Here is a 23,301-nt window from a genome sequence, read left to right as displayed (position 1 = left end):
TTCTTCGTCTTTCTTTTCTTCTTCCTCCTCCTCCTCCTCTTCTTTTTCCTTCTCCTCTTCTTCATTATTTTTATTGTCATCCTTCTTTTCCTCTCTGGTGTCCATCTCTTCATCCACATCATAAAATATATCCTCTTCCTCCTCCTCCTCTTCCTCCTCCTTTTTCTCCTCCTCCTTTTCCTCCTCTTCCTCCTCCTCTTCCTCCTTGTTTTCTGTCTCCTTATTTTCATTTCCTCCTTCCTTCTCTTCGTCATCCTCTTTGCCTTTTTCTTTTTCATCGTCTACTTCCTCTTCCTCTTTTTCCTCCTCATCTTCTTTGTGTCTTTTTTCTCCTCCTCCTCCCCCTCCTGTACTCCTTCCTCCTCCTCCTCCTCCTCCTCATCTACATCCATCTCTTCTTTCTCTTTGTTTCTTCATTCTTCTCCTCGTTTGTGTCTGTTTTCCTCCTCTTCTTCATCTCCCCTTTTCTCCTGTTGTCTGTCTTCATCCTCCTGCTCCTCCTGCTCCTCTACGTTGATCTTCTTTTCTTCCTCTTTTGTTTCTTCATTATTTTCCTCCTCCTCCTCCTCTTCATCTTCATCTACTCCTTCATCCTCCTCATTTTTGTTTATTTTATTTATTTTATTTTGTTGATTTCTTTGTCTTCCTTCTCCATCTGTTGCTCCTCCTTCACCTCCTCCTCTGTTTGTCTTTCTTCCTCTTCCTCTTCTACTCCTTCATCCTCCTCCTCCTCCTCTTTTGGCTTCTCCTCCTTCAGCTCCTCCTCCTCCTCCTCCTCCTCCTTTGGCTCCTCCTCCTCTTGCTCCTCCTCCTCTGCTTGGATCCATCCTTTGGGACTCCTCCAGGACTCCGCCCACTCCGTGGCGTCTCCGTGGTCCAGCTGTGATGTCAGGAGGCGTGTCCTGGACATGCGTCTCCTGGTCAAAGCGTCACAGTGTCGCTGCTGTGACTGAAGCGACGGCCGACACCACCTGTGGAAACAGAGCAGACCTTCAGATCATCAGGTCCAAACATTCACTGGCTTTGAAACCAGCACGTCCATTTAATTCTGTTCCAGTCAGTCTGAGGCAGAAAACATTCATTATTCCCAAAGAACCCAACGGACCGTCAGAGAACAGCCCGGTTGAACCAGCGCACACGAGCCCCGAAACTACACCTGGACATGGACGGAAGTCCAGCTGCAGCCCATTCATCCATTAGGTGTTTGAAGCCAATGCAAAACTCCACGATTCGATTAATCGACTCCAATTGATTGAAGGGAAATATTCTATTACAGTTTTCCTGAACTGAAGCTTCTGTGTGCGTCACAATAAGCGTCCATGTGAAACACAACAGTGGAACCAATGTTTAACAGCAGAGAAATGAAGGAAACAAAGCTGAAGATTCAGGAGAACTGAGAATGAAGGTTTTTTTTTTTTTTTTTTAATAATAATCATAATAGATTGGATTTTCTATAGCGCTTTTCTAGACACCCAAAGCTCTTTACATTATTGACCCATTCTTCACTGGCTCTCACATCCTCCCTCTGGTGGAGGTAAACTACACCTGTACCCACAGCTGTCCTGTGGGGGGGGCAGACTGACAGAAGCGTGGCTGACAATCTGTGCCTACGGCCCCTCCCACCACCGAACATTCACACACCAGTGTGGGTGGCACTGGAGGCAAGGAGGGAAAGTGTCTTGCCCAAGGACACAACAGCACATGGACAGCGGGATTCGAACCGCCAACCCTTCGGTTAGTGGACGACCACCTGAGCCATGGCTGCCCTTTGGCTGCTCGTTTCAGCTGTAGACGGACACACCACCTCTGTCTGCCGTCAGTGTCCAAAACCCACTGTTGTCGTGGTGATAAACATCACAAACATAAACACAACATGTTGAACTGAAACAGAAATGGACTGAGATGAAACAGAAGAAACAGATCTGAACTCGTGTTGAAAATCCTTCTCCAACTCAGAACTTTGGACTCAGAGGATCTGAATCTGTGGTGGAAGGCTTTGAGCGCCTCCATGAACCCAGGAGCTATAGTGTCAGGGGCATCTAGCCCCGGTTTAGGGTCTCCTAAGACAAACTGGTCCCAGGTGACGGCTCAGACCAAGAGTGATTCCCAAGTTTCCCTTGCCCGGATCAGGGTTTCCGGGGCCCACCCTGGAGCCAGACCTGGGCCAGGGTCTCCTGGGCGGGTGGCCATGTCTTTGCCCATGGGCACAGCCCCTGGGGCAGCATGAGTCCATCCACCTGTAGGCCCATCACCTCAAGGACCTCCTAAACCCTGCCTTCATGCCCTCTGTGATGGAAGTCAAGCCCTGGGACTGGGAGGTGGGCTCGTCCGTCACGTGGGCTGAGGTCTTTAAGGTGGTTGGACCGAGCTCCAGGGGTGGATGAAATCTGTCCTGAGTTCCTTAAAGTTCTGGATGTTGTGGGGCAGTCTCGGTGTACACACCTCTTCAACATCATGTGGTGCACAGGGACAGGAACACTTGACTGGCAGACTGGGGTGGTGGTTCCCCTTTTCAAGAAGGGGAACCAGAGGGGGTGGTCCAACTATGGGGGGAGCCCACCCCTCAGCCTTCCCTGGAAGGCCTATGCCAGGGTATTGGACAGGAGAGTCCCACCGATACTCAAACCCAACTTCAAGAGGAAGAATGTAGTTTTCAACCTGGTCCTGGTCAACACTGGACCGGCTCAGTACCCATTACAGGCTCCTGGAGGGTCCATGGGAGTCTGCTCCTCCAGTCCACATGTGTTTTGGGAATCTGGAGAAGGCATTCAACCCTGTACCTTGGGGTGTCCTGTGGGGGGTGCTGCTGGACTATGGGGTCCATGGCCCGCTGCTACAGATCATTAGGCCCTTGTACGACCAAAGCTAGAGCTTGGTCCACGTTACCAGCAGTAAGTCGGATTTGTTCCTGGTCTGGGTGGGACTCCAGGGCTGGACTGTGGCACAGATTCTGTTCAGGATCTGTATGGATGAGTTTCTAAGATCAGCCAGGGGGAGGAGGGGGTTCGGACGGATGGACGGATGAATGATTGGATGACGGATGGATGGACGGATGGACAGATGGACTTAAGTCACTGTTTTCTCATGTTTTCGTCACTAAAAACCCCCGAACATTTGAAAAATAAAACTCAGGACTTTTTGATGCTGTGTTCACCTCACCATGAATATTTGTCCACAACCCAAACTGTGTCCAAACATGTCCAACGACTGGTCCTGTCACACCTGTGGACACCGTGGGTAATACTGTCACAGCTGTGGACACTGGGGGTAATACTGTCACAGCTGTGGACACTGGGGGTAATACTGTCACACCTGTGGACACTGTGGGTAATACTGTCACAGCTGTGGACACTGGGGGTAATACTGTCACACCTGTGGACACTGTGGGTAATACTGTCACAGCTGTGGACACTGGGGGTAATACTGTCACACCTGTGGACACTGTGGGGTAATACTGTCACAGCTGTGGACACTGGGGGTAATACTGTCACAGCTGTGGACACCGTGGGTAAATACTGTCACAGCTGTGGACACCGTGGGTAATACTGTCACAGCTGTGGACACTGGGGGTAATACTGTCACAACCTGTGGCCACTGGGGGTAATACTGTCACAGCTGTGGACCCTGGGGTAATACTGTCACAGCTGTGGACACTGGGGGTAATATGTCACACCTGTGGACACTGGGGTAATACTGTCACAGCTGTGGACACTGGGGGTAATACTGTCACACCTGTGGACCGTGGGTAATACTGTCACACCTGTGGACACTGGGGGTAATACTGTCACCTGTGGACACTGTGGGTATAATGTCACATCTGTGGACACTGGGGGTAATACTGTCACAGCTGTGGACACTGGGGGTAATACTGTCAACCTGTGGACACTGTGGGTAATACTGTCACAGCTGTGGACATGTGGGTAATACTGTCACAGTTGTGGACACTGTGGGTAATACTGTCACAGCTGTGGACACTGGGGGTAATACTGTCACAGTGGACACTGTGGGTAATACTGTCACACCTGTGGACACTGGGGTAATACTGTCACAGCTGTGGACACTGGGGGTAATACTGTCACACCTGTGGACACTGTGGGTAATACTGTCACACCTGTGGACACTGGGGGTAATACTGTCACAGCTGTGGACACTGTGGGTAATACTGTCACACCTGGGACACTGGGGGTAATACTGCACACCTGTGGACACTGTGGGTAATACTGTCACAGCTGTGGACACTGTGGGTAATACTCTCACACCTGTGGACACTGTGGGTAATACTGTCACACCTGTGGACACTGTGGGTAATACTGTCACAGCTGTGGACACTGGGGGTAATACTGTCACACCTGTGGACACCGTGGGTAATACTGTCACAGCTGTGGACACTGGGGTATACTGTCACACCTGTGGACACCGTGGGTAATACTGTCACAGCTGTGGACACTGGGGGTAATACTGTCACACCTGTGGACACTGTGGGTAATACTCTCACACCTGTGGACACCGTGGGTAATACTGTCACAGCTGTGGACACTGGGGGTAATACTGTCACAGCTGTGGACACTGGGGGTAATGCTGTCACAGCTGTGGACACTGTGGGTAATACTGTAAGCTGTGGACCGTGGGTAATCATCTGTGGGTAATACTGTCACACTGGGACACTGTGGGTAATACTGTCACAGCTGTGGACACTGGGGGTAATACTGTCACAGCTGTGGACACTGGGGGTAATACTGTCACACCTGTGGACACTGGGGGGAATACTGTCACACCTGTGGACACTGGGGTAATACTGTCACACCTGTGGACACTGGGGGTAATACTGTCAAAGCTGTGGACACTGTGGGTAATACTGTCACAGCGTGGACACTGTGGGTAATACTGTCACACCTGTGGACACTGGGGGTAATCTGTCACACGCTGTGGACACTGGGGGTAATACTGTCACACCTCGTGGACACTGTGGGTAATACTGTCACAGCTGTGGACACTGGGGTAAACTCTCACACCTGTGGACCGGGTATACTGTCAAGCTGTGGACACCGTGGGTAATACTGTCACAGCTGTGGACACTGGGGGTAATACTGTCACAGCTGTGGACATCGTGGGTAATACTGTCACAGCTGTGGAACCGTGGGTAATACTGTCACAGCTGTGGACACTGGGGGTAATACTGTACACCTGTGGACACTGTGGGTAATACTGTCAGCTGTGGACATGGGGGTAATACTGTCACACCTGTGGACACTGGGGGGTAATACTGTCACACCTGTGGACACTGTGGGTAATACTGTCACAGCTGTGGACACTGGGGGTAATACTGTCACACTGTGGACACTGGGGGTAATACTGTCACAGCTGTGACACTGTGGGTAATACTGTCACAGCTGTGGACACGGGGGTAATACTGTCACAGCTGTGGACACCGGGGGTAATACTGTCACAGCTGTGGACACCGTGGGTAATACTGTCACAGCTGTGGACACCGGGGGTAATACTGTCCAGCTGTGGACACCGTGGGTAATACTGTCACAGCTGTGGACACCGTGGGTAATACTGTCACAGCTGTGGACACTGGGGTAATACTGTCACACCTGTGGACACCGTGGGTAATACTGTCACAGCTGTGGACACTGGGGGGTAATACTGTCACACCTGTGGACACTGGGTAATACTGTCACAGCTGTGGACACTGGGGGTAATACTGTCACCTGTGGACACTGTGGGTAATACTGTCACACCTGTGGACACGGGGGGTATACTGTCACACTGTGGACACTGTGGGTAATACTGTCACATCTGTGGACACTGGGGGTAATACTGTCACAGCTGTGGACACTGGGGTAATACTGTCAACCTGGGACACTGTGGGTAATACTGTCACAGCTGTGGACACTGTGGGTAATACTGTCACAGTTGTGGACACTGTGGGTTAATACTGTCACAGCTGTGGACACTGGGGGTAATACTGTCACAGCTGTGGACACTGTGGGTAATACTGTCACACCTGTGGACACTGGGGGTAATACTGTCACAGCTGTGACACTGGGGGTAATACTGTCACACCTGTGGACACTGTGGGTAATACTGTCACACCTGTGGACACTGGGGGTAATACTGTCACAGCTGTGGACACTGTGGGTAATACTGTCACACCTGTGGACACTGTGGGGTAATACTGTCACACCTGTGGACACTGTGGGTAATAGTCACACCTGTGGACACTGTGGGTAATACTGTCACAGCTGTGGACACTGGGGGTAATACTGTCACAGCTGTGGACACTGGGGGTAATACTGTCACAGCTGTGGACACCGTGGGTAATACTGTCACAGCTGTGGACACTGTGGGTAATACTGTCACAGCTGTGGACACCGTGGGTAATACTGTCACAGCTGTGGACACCGTGGGTAATACTGTCACAGCTGTGGACACTGGGGGTAATACTGTCACACCTGTGGACTGGGGGTAATACTGTCAAACCTGTGGACACTGGGTAATACTGTCACACCTGTGGACACTGTGGGTAATACTGTCACAGCTGTGGACATGGGGGTAATACTGTCACAGCTGTGGACACTGGGGGTAATACTGTCACAGCTGTGGAACCGTGGGTAATACTGTCACAGCTGTGGACACTGTGGGTAATACTGTCACAGCTGTGGACACCGTGGGTAATACTGTCACAGCTGTGGACACCGTGGGTAATACTGTCACAGCTGTGGACACTGGGGGTAATACTGTCACACCTGGGACACTGTGGGTAATACTGTCACAGCTGTGGACACTGGGGGTAATACTGTCACAGCTGTGGACACTGGGGGTATACTGTCACACCTGTGGACACTGGGGTAATACTGTCACACCTGTGGACACTGTGGGTAATACTGTCACACCTGTGGACACTGGGGGTAATACTGTCACAGCTGTGGACATGTGGGTAATACTGTCACACCTGTGGACACTGTGGGTAATACTGTCACACCTGTGGACACTGTGGGTAATACTGTCACACCTGTGGACATGGGGGTAATACTGTCACACCTGGGACACTGTGGGTAATACTGTCACATCTGTGGACACTGGGGGTAATACGTCACAGCTGTGGACACTGGGGGTAATACTGTCACACCTGTGGACACTGTGGGTAATACTGTCACAGCTGTGGACACTGTGGGTAATACTGTCACAGTTGTGGACACTGTGGGTAATACTGTCACAGCTGTGGACATGTGGGTAATACTGTCACCTGTGGACATGGGGGTAATACTGTCACAGCTGTGGACATGGGGGTAATACTGTCACACCTGTGGACACTGTGGGTAATACTGTCACACCTGTGGACTGGGGGTATACTGTCACAGCTGTGGACACTGTGGGTAATACTGTCACACCTGGGACACTGGGGGTAATATGTCACAGGTGGACACTGTGGGTAATACTGTCACAGCTGTGGACACTGTGGGTAATACTCTCACACTGTGGACACTGTGGGTAATACTGTCAACCTGTGGACACTGTGGGTAATACTGTCACAGCTGTGGACACTGGGGGTAATACTGTCACACCTGTGGACACTGGGGGTAATACTGTCACACCTGTGGACACTGTGGGTAATACTGTCACAGCTGTGGACACTAGGGGTAATACCGTCACACCTGTGGACACTGTGGGTAATACTGTCACAGCTGTGGACATGGGGGTAATACTGTCACAGCTGTGGACACTGTGGGTAATACTGTCAAGCTGTGGACACCGTGGGTAATACTGTCACAGCTGTGGACACCGTGGGTAATACTGTCACAGCTGTGGACACTGGGGTAATACTGTCACACCTGTGGACACTGGGGGTAATACTGTCACACCTGTGGACACTGTGGGTACTACTGTCACACCTGTGGGACACCTGTGGGTAATACTGTCACAGCTGTGGACACTGGGGGTAATACTGTCACAGCTGTGGACCACTGGGGGTAATACTGTCACAGCTGTGGACCACCGTGGGTAATACTGTCACAGCTGTGGACACTGTGGGTACTACTGTCACAGCTGTGGACACCGTGGGTAATACTGTCACAGCTGTGGACACCGTGGGTAATACTGTCACAGCTGTGGACACTGGGGGTAATACTGTCACACCTGTGGACACTGTGGGTAATACTGTCACAGCTGTGGACACTGGGGTAATACTGTCACAGCTGTGGACACTGGGGGGTAATACTGTCACACCTGTGGACACTGGGGGGTAATACTGTCACACCTGTGGTACACTGTGGGTAATACTGTCACACCTGTGGACACTGGGGGGTAATACTGTCACAGCTGTTGGACACTGTGGGTACTACTGTCACGCTGTGGACACTGTGGTAATACTGTCACACCTGTGGACCACTGTGGGTAATACGTCACAGCTGTGGACAATGTGGGTAATACTGTCACACCTGTGGACACTGTGGGTAATACTGTCACACCTGTGGACACTGTGGGTAATACTGTCACACCTGTGGACACTGGGGGTAATACTGTCACACTGTGGACACTGTGGGTAATACTGTCACATCTGTGGGACACTGGGGGTAATACTGTCACAGCTGTGGACACTGGGGGTAATACTGTCACACCTGGGACACTGTGGGTAATACTGTCACAGCTGTGGACATGTGGGTAATACTGTCACAGTTGTGGACACTGTGGGTAATACTGTCACAGCTGTGGACACTGGGGTAATACTGTCATCACTGTGGATCACTGGGGTAATACTGTCACAGCTGTGGACACTGGGGGTAATACTGTCACACCTGTGGACACTGTGGGTAATACTGTCAAACCTGTGGACACTGGGGTAATACTGTCACAGCTGTGGGACACTGTGGGTAATACTGTCACACCTGTGGACACTGGGGGTTAATACTGTCACAGCTGTGGACACTGTGGGTAATACTGTCACAGCTGTGGACACTGTGGGTAATACTCTCACACCTGTGGACACTGTGGGTAATACTGTCACACCTGTGGACACTGTGGGTAATACTGTCACAGCTGTGGACACTGGGGGTAATACTGTCCACACCTGTGGACACTGGGGGTAATACTGTCACACCTGTGGACACTGTGGGTAATACTGTCACAGCTGTGGACACTAGGGGTAATTACCGTCACACCTGTGGACACTGTGGGTAATACTGTCACAGCTGTGGACACTGGGGGTAATACTGTCACACCTGTGGACACTGTGGGTAATACTGTCACATCTGTGGACACTGTGGGTAATACTGTCACAGCTGTGGACACTGGGGGTAATACTGTCACAACTGGGACACTGGGGGTAATACTGTCACACCTGTGGACACTGGGGGTAATACTGTCCATAGATGTCCAACCTGTGGACACCATGAGCCCACCTGCCCACTCCACACCTAATGGCAGGAGGACCTTCAGGTGTTCCCACTGCTCCACAGACAAACACCTGCAGAACATCTACATCAGTACGGACAGACCTGCAGTTGTAGCCCCGCCCCCTGTCTCACCTGATGTTCTGTCTGTATCCCCAGCAGGACGTCCAGTTCCTCTCCACGTCCTCGGACTCGTCTTCTGGTTGCAGATCAGCGGCAGACATCATCCACGAGTCCGTCCAACCAGGAAGGAACACCTGAGTGATCCTGAGACAGTCTGGGTCTGAGGGACGGGACAGCCTCCAGGACTCCGCCCACTGACAGGACTCCTCCTGCTCTGACTCCTCCTCCTCCTCAGACTCCTCCTCCTGGTCTGACTCTCCTCCTCCTCAGACTCCTCCTCCTGGTCTGACTCCTCCTCATCATCATCAGACTCCTCCTCCTGGTCTGACTCCTCCTCCTCCTGGTCTGATGATGCCTCCTGTGTCACAACAGTTCAAAGATCAGATGGTGGTTCTACTTCTGTCTGGTTCTATTTCTGTCTGGTTCTACTTCTGTCTGGTTCTATTTTTGTCTGGTTCTACTTCTGTCTGGTTCTATTTTTGTCTGGTTCTACTTCTGTCTGGTTCTATTTCTGTCTGGTTCTACTTCTGTCTGGTTCTATTTTTGTCTGGTTCTACTTCTGTCTGGTTCTGCTTCTGTATGGTTCTACTTCTGTATGGTTCTACGTCTGTCTGGTTCTATGTCTGTCTGGTTCTACTTCTGTCTGGTTCTATTTCTGTCTGGTTCTACTTCTGTCTGGTTCTATTTCTGTCTGGTTCTACATCTGTCTGGTTCTACTTCCGTCTTGTTCTACGTTTGTATGGTTCTATTTTTGTCTGGTTCTACTTCCATCTGGTTCTACTTCTGTATGGTTCTATTTCTGTATGGTTCTACTTCTGCCTGGTTCTACTTCTGTCTGGTTCTATGTCTGTCTGGTTCTACTTCTGTATGGTTCTATTTCTGTATGGTTCTACTTCTGTCTAGTTCTACTTCTGTATGGTTCTATGTCTGTCTGGTTCTACATCTGTCTGGTTCTATTTCTGTATGGTTCTACTTCTGTATGGTTCTACGTCTGTCTGGTTCTTGTTCCATCTGGTTCTACTTCTGTTTGGTTCTATTTCTGTCTGGTTCTACGTCTGTCTGGTTCTACTTCTGTCTGGTTCTACGTCTGTCTGGTTCTACTTCTGTCTGGTTCAACTCCTGTATGGTTCTACTTCTGTCTGGTTCTACTTCTGTCTGGTTCTATTTCTGTCTGATTCTACTTCCGTCTGGTTCTACTTCCGTCTGGTTCTACTTCTGTCTGGTTCTACTTCTGTCTGGTTCTACTTCTGTATGGTTCTATTTCTGTCTGGTTCTACTTCCGTCTGGTTCTACTTCTGTCTGGTTCTACTTCTGTATGGTTCTATTTCTGTCTGGTTCTACTTCCGTCTGGTTCTACTTCTGTATGGTTCTACTTCTGTCTGGTTCTACTTCTGTATGGTTCTACTTCTGTCTAGTTCTACTTCTGTATGGTTCTATTTCTGTCTGGTTCTACTTCTGTCTGTATGGTTCTACTTCTGTCTAGTTCTACTTCTGTATGGTTCTATTTCTGTCTGGTTCTACTTCTGTCTGTCTGGTTCTACTTCTGTCTGGTTCTACGTCTGTCTGGTTCTACTTCTGTCTGGTTCTACTCTGTCTGGTTCTACATCTGTCTGGTTCTATTTCTGTCTGTCTGGTTCTACTTCTGTCTGGTTCTACTTCTGTCTAGTTCTACTTCTGTATGGTTCTATTTCTGTCTGGTTCTACTTCTGTCTGTATGGTTCTACTCCTGTCTAGTTCTACTTCTGTATGGTTCTATTTCTGTCTGGCTCTACTTCTGTCTGTCTGGTTCTACTTCTGTCTGGTTCTACGTCTGTCTGGTTCTACTTCTGTCTGGTTCTACTTCTGTCTGGTTCTACTTCTGTCTGTCTGGTTCTACTTCTGTCTGTCTGGTTCTATGTCTGTCTGGTTTTACTTCTGTCTAGTTCTACTTCTGTATGGTTCTACTTCTGTCTAGTTCTACTTCTGTATGGTTCTATTTCTGTCTGGTTCTACTTCTGTCTGTCTGGTTCTACTTCTGTCTGGTTCTACGTCTGTCTGGTTCTACTTCTGTCTGGTTCTACTTCTGTCTGTCTGGTTCTACGTCTGTCTGGTTCTACTTCTGTCTGTCTGGTTCTACGTCTGTCTGGTTCTACTTCTGTCTGGTTCTACTTCTGTCTGGTTCTACGTCTGTCTGGTTCTACTTCTGTCTGTCTGGTTCTACGTCTGTCTGGTTCTACTTCTGTCTGGTTCTACTTCTGTCTGGTTCTACTTCTGTCTGTCTGGTTCTACGTCTGTCTGGTTCTACTTCTGTCTGTCTGGTTCTACTTCTGTCTGTCTGGTTCTACTTCTGTCTGGTTCTACGTCTGTCTGGTTCTACTTCTGTCTGTCTGGTTCTACGTCTGTCTGGTTCTACTTCTGTCTGGTTCTACTTCTGTCTGGTTCTACATCTGTCTGGTTCTACTTCTTTCTGGTTCTACTGAATCCTAACCCTAACCCCAACCCAGAACCCATCCAGACCTGGTCCAGGAGCTGCTGGAGCCGGTCCAGGTAGTCCTTTGGTTCTGGTTGGTACAGGGGCCATGGGTGGTCCCACCACTGCTTCTGTTGTCTGAACACAAAGTTCATGATCTTCCAGGTCCCGGCCCAAACAGGAAGTGTGTAAACCAGGATCTGGGTCACCGCCGTGCATTTCCTCTCGTACAGAACGTCCCACTGGAAGGCTTTCTCTGTGGAGTCGGAGAACCGGACCGGACGTCTCACCTGGACCCAGAAAAGAACAGCCATCATCACTACGGCATCAGAGGGCCTGGATCTGGACTGGTTCTGGTTCTGTGTTCTGACCGTCCGTCTGACCCGGTTCAGTCACACTTTAGGTCTGATTCACTAAAGGTTCATGTAAAAATGGACCCAAACTCCACGCAAAAACACCTAGAACCTGATCTACAAACAGGACACACCCAGGGTTGTGTCTAAAATGGACAGAAGAACTGGTCCAACCCATTTAAGGTGTTTGATCTGATGAATATCAAATATGAGCGCTTAGGACACAACGCACACAGTTATTGGAGGAGCAGATGTAAATATTTATTTACTATAGTGTGACCAAACCTGAACCTGGTTCCAGAGGCTGATTTATTGTCTATATTTATCTGGTCTTAAAGGCAGGTTTGAACTGGAACAGTTCCACCTTAAACTGGCTGAGGAGGCGGGGCTTAGGCCCAACCAAAGGCAACGCCCAGAACCAATCTGTTCTGATCAACATTTATGGAACGGCCCAAGAACAAATAATACAGACATATGTCCTACCCACAATGCACCTGGAGAACCTGTAGATGTTCTAGGTTCTGATCTGGGTCCAGGGACCCAGGGACTAAACTCCTGGTACGGTTCATGTCTGTCTGGTTCATTCCAGTCTCTGTTCCATTAGCGCTGGTGCATCCCACAGCAGTTTATACAGCTGACTGTCTCCATGACGACAACCAGTAGCACACTCTAAACCCTCATTTAAATATGGCGGTCTCCGACACTCGCACCTGGTGTCATCGTTAGGGCTGGGGATCATGGCCAATATCCTTAAATGATTTGATTTCAGTTCATAAGGTTCTGAATCAATTAATTGCGATTCAATTTGATTCAGTATTAATTGATTGATTCAGATTCTTTCAGTGAAACCAAAGTACAGTTCTGAGTTGTAACGCAATTATCTGACTACTGCAGCCATGCAACACAGAATCTATACTGATATTAGAAAGGAAAGCAATCTGACATTTGATCAGTAAACAGATGAATCTGCTCTGAAATAATGAACACAAACATGTCCATGTTTGTCCAGTGGATCAGATCAGACTTCTTCTTCTTCTTCTTCTTTATTCTGTTTTATTCCTGCTGCTTCCAGCCTTAAGGCTCATTCCTGTCACCCTGGGGCACTGACACCAGTTTGGCCCCTGAAACAGACTCATGTTGGGCCCTTGGTACAAGAAACTCACTGGAGGGGGAGGGTGGGCGGAGCTTTGTGATTTCCGCTTTACTATTCCTCTAACTCCGCCCTCAGCCACAGGTGATCCAAGTTAATATTTCTAGAACAAATGGCTTCTGTGACCCGCCCCTGCTGGTCAGTTCCTCTGCACTGCAGGTTCAGGTTTGAGGCCTGGAGGACCTCCCACTGAGGGGTTTTCCCCACCCTTCCTCCCACTGAGGGGTTTTCCCCACCCTTCCTCTGTGTTCCTCCTGCACCAGAACTGTCGTGAGCATGACCAAGTCTCTGCGAGGGGCTCGCGAGGCAGGGCTGGCCGTGCTTCCGTGTCTGTGGTTTCCGGGTCATTTACTCGTGGTCCTGCTCTGAAAAATCGACCTCATCCACCATTAATCGATTACGCAAAATTAAAAAGTAATCGATCCAAAATTGATCAAATTGATTGTTTTACCCAGCCCTAGACATTAGCGCAGGTAATCTGTGTTGATCACCTGTGACACGCAGATCAATAGAACACGCCTTTTTTAGTGCAAGCAAGCAAATTTGCACCCGTGATTTGCGATCTTATTAATCAGGCCCATAGACCAGTGTTTTTCAAACCTTGAGGTCATCTGGAATTTCTAGTAATCAATAAAAATGATTTTAAAAAAATTACAAATAAAAATATTTTTAATGATTCAGTATATACAGGGTGTCCCCAAAAAATGGACATCATTTGAGAATGTCCATATGGGAGTGATTACATGATCAGGAGAAATCATACTTAATGGGATTTATTTTGGACATAAAATGTTTTATTCTACAAATTTCAAACAAAATATTCTGGGGGATGGTGATTCTATAATGTTCCTAAGTTATTCCAGATGTTTGACGTGTGTTCCGTTTGTTCCGCGGCACATCCAGTCAGTGGTGGAGTTCCTTCCTCTGGAAACTTCTGACGCTATGTCCAAATCTGCTTTCCTGTTGACGCTTATGAAATTTTCGACCAAATTCACGTCGCACATTCACATTTGACTGAGTTTGAGTGGACCTGAGTTTCCTGTCGCAGTAAACGCTCTTTTGGGACACCCTGTATAGTTCATTATAATTAGAACAACACACACTTTTCCAAATGAAAACCCAGTTCAAATAAAACGCAGGATGTAACATCTGAGGGGGTGTATCTTGAGTGACCTGATCATGTGACCGTGTCCGTTACGACTCTTCAACCTGCCCGGACACAGTTGAAACTGGACCGAATAAAGAATGGAACGAGTTCTTCACCCGCCTGACCCCACGAAGACATGTCCAAGAAAAAAATGTCTCCGTTTTGAATGTCTGGGGTCGGCAGAAATCTGTGATGTTAAAATGGGGTGGTTCTTTCTGTACCTGTTTCCAGGACCGACTCCAGCGGTCAGCAGGAGGCGCTGCTGCTGCTGCTGCTGCTGCTCCTCCTCCTGCTCCTCCTTCTCCTGCTCCTCCTCCTCCTTCTCTGTCCTCCTCCTTGACTCCTCTGACCTCTTCATAGCCTCCTCCTTTGTACCTCCTGCTCCTGGTCACCTGGATGGTGGTGAACCCCAGGGTCTGCCTCTGGGCCTCCTGGACTTTCAGGAACAGGTACTTGGGGGGCTTCAGGCTCATCCAGGACTCCCTCCAGCAGATGCTGAACACGTCCACCTCCACCTTACGCTTTGGAAGCTTCAGTTTGGGGGAGTCCCGCCTCCTGGGGGGCGGGGTCGGAGGAGGAGGCTCGGGTTTTGTTTTAGGAGGGGGGGGTCCGATTTTGAAGCGTATGGTGGGTTTCTTCTGGGGGTCTTCAGGGGGGGGGTTGGTGGCCCTCCTGAACTCAGACACATATTCCTGGGCCAGCTGTCCTTTGTGGACCAGAGAGTGGTGGTAGTTCCACTTCGAGAACATCCTGGACCAAAGAGAGGACAGCAGTGACAAGGACGGAGGAGACAGAGGAGATATATATTTGTATATATTTGTTTGTATTTGTATATATTTGCATATATTTGTATATATTTGTATTTGTATGTATTTGTATATATATTTGTATACATTTGTATGTATTTGTATATATTTGTATATATGTTTGTTTATGTTTGTATAAATTTGTGTGTACTTGTATATATTTGTGTTGTTCTCACACTTTCAGTGAACTCTTCTCCTTCCATTGCGCCTCCTTCTTGTTCTCGTCTGCGATGTTCTGCGCTCTCTTCTCCCATTGGTCTCTCAGCGGTCCGTTACTGAACGACGGACGCTCCTCCTTCTTCGACAACATCCTGTTTCCATGGAGACACAGACGGTCATGTGACATTTACAACTGAACCTGATCCAATAGTTTTATGAACACAGAAGAATTCTGCAGATTTTATACTTTACCCTTTAAAAATGTATTATTATTATTATTATTATTATTATTATTATTATTATTATTATTATTATTATTATTATTATTAAGAAGGAGAATGGACCAGATGATCTGTTCTGTTTCTGGTTCCTGAACCTAATTTTTAGGTTCTGCTGGTTTAGTGTTTTCAGAACCAGTAGCAGAACCAGATCCTGGGTTCAGTCACCAGAGGACCAGAGGACTAGAGGACCAGAGGACTAGAGGACCAGAGGACTAGAGGACTAGAGGACCAGAGGACTAGAGGACCAGAGGACTAGAGGACTAGAGGACCAGAGGACTAGAGGACTAGAGGACTAGAGGACCAGAGGACTAGAGGACCAGAGGACCAGAGGACCAGAGGACTAGAGGACCAGAGGACCAGAGGACCAAAGGACCAGAGGACCAGTGGACCAGAGGACTAGAGGACCAAAGGACCAGAGGACCAGAGGACCAGAGGACCAAGGGACCAGAGGACCAGAGGACCAGAGGACCAAAGGACCAGAGGACCAGAGGACCAGAGGACTAGAGGACCAGAGGACCAGAGGACTAGAGGACTAGAGGACCAGAGGACCAGAGGACTAGAGGACCAGAGGACCAGAGGACTAGAGGACCAGAGGACCAGAGGGCTGGAGGACGTTAAGTCTGAGTGGACGTGGTTGAATTGAACCGTGTCTGAAATGTTTGACGTTCCAGTTGAATGGAGTTGAAACAGCTGACACTGAACCACCAGGAAAACCTGGGTCAGAACCAGAACAGTGGGTTCTGAGCTGGAAACAAAAAAAAATCTGGTTCTTCCTCACAAACTGTGACATCATCAGTGGGCGTGTGATATTGTGAGTGTTGAAGTAAATGGAGAAATGCGGACTAAGCTCCTCCCACTCTGGTTCCACTTAAACCGATGTGAACGTGGACAGAACCAGAACCAGGACCAGAACCAGGTCTGTAACATGCACTTTAAGTTTGTAACTTCATGTTAATCCACCATTTAAGACTCAAACAAAAACCCACCAAAGGTGAGTGACATCACAGAAAGACATCACAGAATGACATCATAGAATGACATCATAGAATGACATCACAACTCCAACGACAGAAGACACTGTTGGAGGAGTTTTAATGGTAGCGGATAGCTTTAGCTTAGCTTAGCACAAACACTGGAAGCAAAGGGAAACTGTTAGCATCAGTCTGAGTGAAGTCAACCCCTTCAAACTCCACAGGACCTGACAGTGTCATGGACCTGGTCCTGATCCGGTCCGGTCCAAACCAGCGGGTGCAGGTGTGTGTTCTTACCTGGGGGGGGGGGGGGGTCTCTCAGTGGGTTGTGCACGTGTGTTGTCGTATCCTTGGGTGGTAAACATGCAGCTGAACTGCTCTGACCTGATCGGCGCTCTCCTCCATCTGCTCTAACACTCCAGTCTTCCCTCAATGCTATTTTTACGGCGTCACGTTAGCGGCTGAGGAGCTGCACGTCTAAATATAGAGGAGGTGACAGCGCCGAGGCAGACGAATGAATGAAAACACTGAGTCAGACACCAACAGGTGAGCCCCGCCCACGCACAGCTCAGCCAATCACAGTGCTGCGTCCCTCGGCCGACACAGATGCTTTATTTTGAAAAGCAGAAGCTCCGCCTCCGCACGGGACCCTCTCCACCTGGCGAACAGCCAATCAGAGTGAAGTGTGGGAAAGTGTCGAGTTCCAGCGGTCGCCAGTGAGGGACGTTTCCTGAAAGAGCGTCGTAAAAACACAGACGAACCGCCGAGGCCCAACGCAAAAACATAGTAAACGGAAGACGGACGTTCATTCAACATCTGCAACGAAGCAACGAAGCAAAGACGAGATGAAAAACAGCTGAAGAAGAGGAGGAGCTTCAACCCTGATGTGAACTTTAACCCCTGAGGCCCCGCCCACTGGCCCTTCCAAATCAACTACAGCGCAGAATGTGCACAGTATTTCAAATGGACAGTGGGTGTGGTCGCTGGATGTAGGTGTGGTCACTGAACAGTGGGTGTGGTCCTTGGACAGTGGGTGTGGTCCTAGGACAGTGGGTGTGTTCGTTGGATGTGGGTGTGGTTGCTGGACAGTGGGTGTGGTCATTGGACATGGGTGTGGTCATTGGACAGTGGGTATGACCAATGGACAGTTGGTGTGGTCATTAAACAGTGGGTGTGGCCATTGGACAGTGGGTGTGGTCGCTGGACGTGGGTGTGGTCATTGGATGTGGGTGTGGTTGTTAGACAGTGGGTGTGGTCATTGGACAGTGGCTGTGGTCGTTGGATGTGGGTGTGGTTGTTAGACAGTGGGTGTGGTCATTGGACAGTGGGTGTGGTTGTTGGACAGTGGGTGTGGTCGTTGGACAGTGGGTGTGGTCATTGGACAGTGGGTGTGGTCTTTAATTTAACAGAAGGGACAGAATTCTGCAACATACACACACATATTTTATTTATTTATTTATTTATTTGTTTGTTTATTTGTTTGTTTGTTTTTGTTTCTATGTCAGAGCATGTATTTGTGTGGGTCCTGTCCTCTCCTGTCTTCTACCAGCGGTGCAGTCCTCGTCCTGTTTCCAGGTTCCTTCAGCTGTAACTGGATCCTCAGTTGGTCCACAGGCTTCATTCTATTTTTAACACAGACTCAGACCACAGCGTCTGTTCAACAACCTGTTTATTTCATGACCACATTCCACACCTTCAGCTGGTCCAGTCTGAGCAGGAAACACTGGAACCATAGGCACCATGAGGTCCACCACAGGTCCACCACAGAAGGTCCACCACAGGTCCACCACAGACCCACCACAGAAGGTCCACCACAGGTCCACCACAGAAGGTCCACCACAGACCCACCACAGGTCCTCCATGAGGTCCACCACAGGTCCACCACAGACCCACCACAGGTCCACCACAGAAGGTCCACCACAGGTCCACCACAGACCCACCACAGGTCCACCACAGAAGGTCCACCACAGATCCACCACAGAAGGTCCACAATGAGGTCCACCACAGAGGGTCCACCACAGGTCCACCGCAGAAGGTCCACCACAGGTCCACCACAGAGGGTCCACCACAGAAGGTCCTCCATGAGGTCCACCACAGAAGGTCCACCACAGAGCCACCACAGACCCACCAGAGCAGGTCCCCTCAGCCCTTCACTGGCTTCAGTCCAGTTTAGAATTCCGTTTAAAATTCGTCTTACATACGAGACCCTGGGGTGCTGTAAAGGGTGTGGGGGTGTGGGGGGGGTCCTAGAGTAGAGGAGGGGGTCCAGGTTTGAAGGTCTGGAACTGTTCTGTCAGGTCTGCTGTAGAACACAGGAGTAGAACCCTGGAGTCGGACGTTGACACTATGTTAGCTTTCACTCTGGCTTCACGCCAGCATTAGTCACCATAGTTACAGGCCACGCCCCCACGTACCTATACATATATGAGCCACTTTGAAGGTGTCGGCGTTCGCAGTTTGTTCAAAGATCCTGTTCCTTTCCTTCTCCTGGTCCATCTGTTGATGCTTTAGAACATGTCAGTGGTTCCAGATCTCAGTCTAGTTCCTATCGCCAAACTCCGCCCCTCCCTCCCTGCTGCAGAGAAGCCTGTCCACGCCCTTATCTCCTCCAGGTTGGACCACTGTAATGCACTTCTCATGGGGATCCCCGGCAGGAGCCTCCAGAGGCTCCAGCACATCCACAACAACATCCACAACAACATCCACAACAACATCCCACAACAACGTCCACAACAACATCCACAACAACATCCCACAACAACATCCACAACAACGTCCACAACAACATCCACAACAACGTCCACAACAACGTCCACAACAACATCCACAACAACATCCACAACAACATCCACAACAGCGCTGCCAAGGTCCTGATGAGGGGGCGTAAACACCAGCCCATCACTCCTGCCCTCCACTCACTACACTGACTCCTGTTAGGGTTAGGCTTAGGACCAGGGTTCGGGTTAGGGTTAGGGTTAGGACCAGGGTTAGGGTTATGACCAGGGTTCGGGTTAGGCTTAGGACCAGGGTTAGGGTTAGGGTTAGGACCAGGGTTCGGGTTAGGCTTAGGACCAGGGTTCGGGTTAGGGCTAACCCTCCACTCACTACACTGGCTCCTGTTCACCTCCACATCGAATATAAGATCCCCCCTCACACCCATCACTGTCTCCACGGTGAAGCCCCCACTTACCTCACTGAACTCCTCACCCCCCACACCACCTCCAGAACCTGGTCAGGCCAGTCACACCGTCTGTGCCCCCCCAGGACCAAACTTAGAACCATGGGTGACAGGGCTGTTGCTGCTGCTCGCGTCTGTGGAACGTCCTGCCTGAACACCTCCAGGCCCACAGACTGAGGACACTTTTAAAAAAGGTCTGAAGAGCTTTTTATTCAGGAAAGCGTTTCCATGATCTCTAAACATCTGTGCACGCTTCTCCTGTTTTAACTGTCTTCATTTTAACTGTTGTTTTTAGTTTTAAACTGTTTTTATCTGGCTTACTTATTTTCTATTTTTATTCTCTGTTATTTATTGCCTGTAGCACTTTGAGATTTTTAGATAAAAATATAAAGTGCATTACAAATAAAACTTATTATTATTATTATTATTATTATTATTATTGGTCACTGATAGAAGTCATATCTGGACTGTGATTGGATGAGTTCAGTTCTCCTCCAGTGAAAGTCCCGCCCACTTCTATAGTTAGATTGATCTGCATCCAGAACCAGGACTGGAACACAGAACAGAACCAGGACTGGAACACAGAACAGAACCAGGACTGGAACACAGAACAGAACAGAGTCCACCTGGACAGACCTCAGACCACATCAGTTCAATGACGGAATATTTGACTGAAAAATGACAGAAACTGGTGTAAACCTGTTTATACAGACCATAATAGTCCGTTTATACAGACCATAATAGTCCGTTTATACAGACCATAATAGTCCGTTTATACAGACCATAATAGTCCATTATACAGACCATAATAGTCCTATAACTGTTCAGAATCATATGCGGTGCGTTTACTGTCACTTTGTAAATGTGAGTGTCCATAAACTGATTCAGACGAGCATACAAACTGTGAAATAAACCCAATAATGGACTGAAACGTCTGAACCAGAGTTTATGGATGATCACATTTACGAAGTGACTATTATGGTCTGTATAAGTGGACTATTATGGTCTGTATAAGTGGACTATTATGGTCTGTATAAATGGACTATTATGGTCTGTACAGATCCTTCCTTATCCGTGGACCGGTGCAGACCCTTCAGACCAGACCCTTCAGAACAGAACCTCCCTGTGGTTCTGGTTCCTTATTTCTGTCAAACCAGAGCTGACGGACCCACAGATGAAACCAGATCAGTCCTGCACCGGTCAACACGGACCCCCATGTGGGTCCAAACCTGATCCTCCTCTCTGCTGTTGGTCCTCATCTGTCTGGATCATGTGTCCGTGACCCGCTCCATTAGCGTTTCCATGGCGACCAGCTGTTGGTTTCACTCAGTCCTTTAGCTTCATCACCTTCCATGAACCTGGATCAGAACCAACGCTCGGTCTATGACTGTGAACGTCTGTGTCCGCTGGTTACTGTTCCAGGTACGAGGTTATTATCGTTAACGAAAACTAACAAAATGACCAAAACTAGAACTGAAAAAACATTTTCATCAACTGAAATAAATAAAAACTATTATTAAGAGAAAAGAACCAAAACTAACTGAAACTGTATTGTGTGTTTACAAAAAGAACTAAAACGGAAAAAATTTCCTTCGTCTTCGTTGGATTGATACGAAATCCATTTATTTCCCTCAAGCAATTTTAGCTAGCCTCACCATACAACACTTCATGATCTGTCACTTTTCGTCACTTGTCGTTTAGTCGTCTTCTGGAAACATGGAGACTAAAGAAAGCAGCAGAGTCCTGTCTGGGATTTATTTGAATACGACGACAGAGAAGAACAGAAAAGAGACCACTGAACTACAACTAAACTACAACTGAACTACAACTGAACTACAACTGAACTACAATTAAACTAAAACTAAACTACAACTAAACTAAAACTAAACTACAACTAAGCATTTAGAAAAAAATTAAAACTAATAAAAACTAGTAAACCTGCTCTAAAAACGAATCAAAATGAACTGAATTAGACAAAAAACAGTCCAAACTAAATCAAACTAAACTATAATGAAAAATCTAGAACTATTAGAACCTTGGTCCAGTACCGTATCGCTAACGCTCCACACATCAGTGAACCTGGGTAGATGGAGCGACACGAGAAAGAACCAAACCACGAAACAGACAAAAATGGGATTTGGATTATTTCACAGTGAGTTTGTCCTGAAGGCTGAATGACGACACGCCTTCACACAACGATAAGGGAAGGTTCTGAGTGAATACGACCATTGATCTGGACTAAAGTTCAGGTCAACGTTACAGAAGCACAGTCAGATTCATTCACCACCAACCAAAACACCTACAGTTCTATGCTGTTAGCCGTCGTCTCTATGAACCGTGTCAACGTTAGGAAACAGTGATGATGCGGTTTGTGGGCGGGGCCTAACTGGTGGCAGACAGTGACTGTTGTGGTGTTGACAGAACATGGAAGCGTGATAATCTGATTTTTGTGCAGTTTGTTCATCAATAATAAGTTCAGTCTACAGCTGCATGATATTGGAAAAAAAACTGACTGGTACTCCGCTGTAAAAAGTCTATTTCAGGGGGTACTCCACTGTAAAAAGTCTATTTAAATCTATTTCGGGGGGTTCAGGGGGTAAAATTTGATTTGATCTATCTCTCCTTTATGTGAAGCACTTTGTAACATGTTTTAAAAAGTGCTATATAAATAAAGCTTTACTTACTTACTCTGCTGTAAAAAGTCAGTTTCAGGGGGTACTCCGCTGTAAAAAGTTAAAGAAGCCCTGGTCTAATTCATCTGGAGCAGTTTTTATCAGTGTCAGTGTGTGATCCTTGGCTCTGTTTGTCTCAAATTTTGGACCTGAGGAACCACAGATGGAACCAAACAGTGGAACCACAGATGGAACCAAACAGTGGAACCACAGATGGAACCAAACGGTGGAACCACAGATGGAACTACAGATGGAACAAAAGGGTGGAACCAGCCCAGATAAGCGGTTCTGTTTGTGGTGAGGGAACCTTTGCATCGCTGAAGTGCAGTAGAACTGCTGCTGTGAAAAAGGCAGATCATGTTTGTTTTGGATGCAGAACAGCGGACCAGGACCAGGACCAGAGGTGGGTCCACGTTGGAACAGGTCACGGATGATCCTGATCCTGGACCAGAACCAAACAGGCCCATGTCCAGACTGAAGAACTGAGGGACGGTTCTGTTTGTATGTTCTAATGCATTTAGTTCCATCAGTCATGTGACCTGTTCAGCTGAACCGGGACATTCAGAGTTTAGTCCAAAAACAGAAGGACAGATGTGTTCATGTTAGTGTTATTTATT

Source organism: Sphaeramia orbicularis, unplaced genomic scaffold, assembly GCF_902148855.1.
Source record: "Sphaeramia orbicularis unplaced genomic scaffold, fSphaOr1.1, whole genome shotgun sequence".
Lineage (NCBI taxonomy): Eukaryota > Metazoa > Chordata > Actinopteri > Kurtiformes > Apogonidae > Sphaeramia > Sphaeramia orbicularis.
Note: the sequence above shows the minus strand (reverse complement) of the source record.